The sequence below is a fragment of the Labrus mixtus genome, chromosome 22, assembly GCF_963584025.1.
Source record: "Labrus mixtus chromosome 22, fLabMix1.1, whole genome shotgun sequence".
NCBI lineage: Eukaryota > Metazoa > Chordata > Actinopteri > Labriformes > Labridae > Labrus > Labrus mixtus.
Window position 1 is genome coordinate 21,260,064 of NC_083633.1, and position 2,500 is coordinate 21,262,563.

General features: G+C 44.0%; 1 protein-coding gene across 1 annotated transcript in view; it reads right to left on the reverse strand.

Annotated features, from left to right (window-relative positions):
- ptprr (protein tyrosine phosphatase receptor type R) overlaps positions 1–2,500 on the reverse strand; it is a 29,660-nt gene that overhangs the window by 16,582 nt on the left and 10,578 nt on the right. The gene's annotated exons all lie outside the window — the stretch shown is intronic.

The window sequence follows — 2,500 nt, forward strand, 5'->3', positions numbered from 1 at the left end:
TGTGCTAACGATGTTCATCTGCAGACTTTTCTTTTGTTCTGCAGCCATTATGTCAAAAAATACGCGCTTTGAGTGTGGGTTAGAGCACGCAAGAGGTAGAGAGCGAGCAGGGAGACAGGGAGGCGTCTGATTGGTTCATCAGATTGGTACCTCGTGGCAGACATTGGTTGAAGTTTTTACAGACTTACAAACTGATACAGATGATGGATTTTCTTTCTTCCTTTTTCAGAGAACTTTCTGTCAGGACCTAAAGACAACTTCAACCAAAATCTGAAAAAGTGGAAATGACCAACCCTGACTTTGACTTTGTCCCATGACTGTAAAACAAAACGTCAGATGTGTCATTGTCCTTTCATGAAACAGAAATAAAACAGTTTCTCTTTTTATCTTTAAACGATGAATTCATCATTAAAATGTTTAACGATGAATCGTCTGAGAAGAATTAAAGCTGCAGGTAAAACGTTCAAATCAGTGAAGAACCAGAGAGCGTCAGATAAACAAACAAACAAACAAACAAACATCTAAAGGTAAACAACTGAAGCCAATAAAAAGAAGAAACGGCTGAACAACCTTACCGAGTGAACACGTAAATATTGTTGATCCTCCCGTCGACCACAGGAAGCTGTTCACTCAATGAACACACACACACAGACACACACAGACACACACACACACACACACACACACACACACACACACACAGACACACACACACACACAGACACACACAGACACACACACACACACACACACACACACACACACACACAGACACACACACACACACACACACACACACACACACACACACACACACACACACACACAGACACACACACACACAGACACACACAGACACACACACACACACACACACACACACACACACACACACACACACAGACACACACACACACACACACACACACACACACACACACACACACACACAGAGTCCCCCGCCTGTCAGTCAGAGCTCAGGGACTTTTCGCTCCATTTCCTGATCTGGTCATTCAGTGATCTCTGATTGGCTTAGAGGGGGCCGGAGTTGAACCTGCGCGCCTGATTGGCTGTCGTCCAAGTAATGCCATTAACCCTGCTGCGCTTCCTGGCAGGATCAGGTGCTATTTATGTCACACGCACGCACGCACGCACGCACGCACACACACACACACACACACACACACACACAGAGTCATAGCTACTTATTAGCTGATAGCCCCCGGGGGAAGAATAGGGGGAATCCAATTTGGACCAATCAGATCTCTTATACAAACGACAGGGTTAAAAGGTTTCTATTGAATTAAAAAATGTGACGAGGTGAGTAAAGACAGAAGGAGACAAAGGATGAATCACGCTGCAGGGACACGTTCAGTATTCTGATAAAGATTGAATATTTATTATTTTAGTCTTTTATTAATGCATCACTTCACAAAGGGTAACTAAACCCCAGAGTGTGGGCAGGAGGGGGGGGATAAGACACGCCCACTCACCTATCACAGATAGAAGTGATTGTACCCGACCTAAAAAGCCTCTGCATGTTTCTAATAAGCTCCACGAGCAGAAACGTGCTCAAACTAGGATCAATATTGGAGATGCTTTTGAAAAATGGAGAGAGGTTAGAACACAGAAAGGTTTACAGACCCATGCAGAGCTGGATAAACACTGAAGCTTCAGAGTCCACCACATGGTGACCTGAGTGAGCATCGAGGGGGGGGGGACAGCTCTCTATGATGTTTAGAATTCAGACTGCAGTACTCATTTTAAACACTAGGGGGCAGAGTTACATACTGCTCCTTTAAGAAACATTAAGCAGCAGAGTCCTCTATACGACAAAAAGATGCTGGCGCTCAGAAAAAAAAAGATGGCAGTTGGACACGGGGTCTTGAAGAAGATTCTTCTCATTGATTTGTAAGTGAGATTTTAAAATATCCTTAAATTAAATGTTTTTTTTCTCTTTTTTAAAATCAGCTTTATTTGATGACATCACTTGTGTCAGCTGGATTCTTAACTGCTTGTTTTGCAGGCTGTTAACCCTTTAAAATAAATATATATGTTTCATCACAGACGGCAGCGTGCGAGTCTCTCGTGCGAGGATATGAACTGAGAGGAGCGAGTCATTCTGTGCAGCGTGTTAGCCGTGCAGCTTCTCCTCAGAGCGCTGATGGCTAAAACGTGAGCGCCACGTGCAACATGCAACTCAATGAGATCACACACACACACACACACACACACACACACACACACACACACACACAGCTGAACTAGTGGGTTGACGTGAGGTTAGACGATTATTCACGCTTGTGTCGGTTCCTTTGACAAAAAATGGCTCCGGTTCAGATCAGAGCAAAATAAAGAATCGGACAGAAGACCCCCCCCCCCCCCCCCCCCCCTCTTTTTTTAATGGCTGACTGGAACATTTTACTGAATTAATCTTACATTTATATCCCAGTCCTCCTCCAGCATGATCTGATTATAATTCACAAACTGTTAGATGACT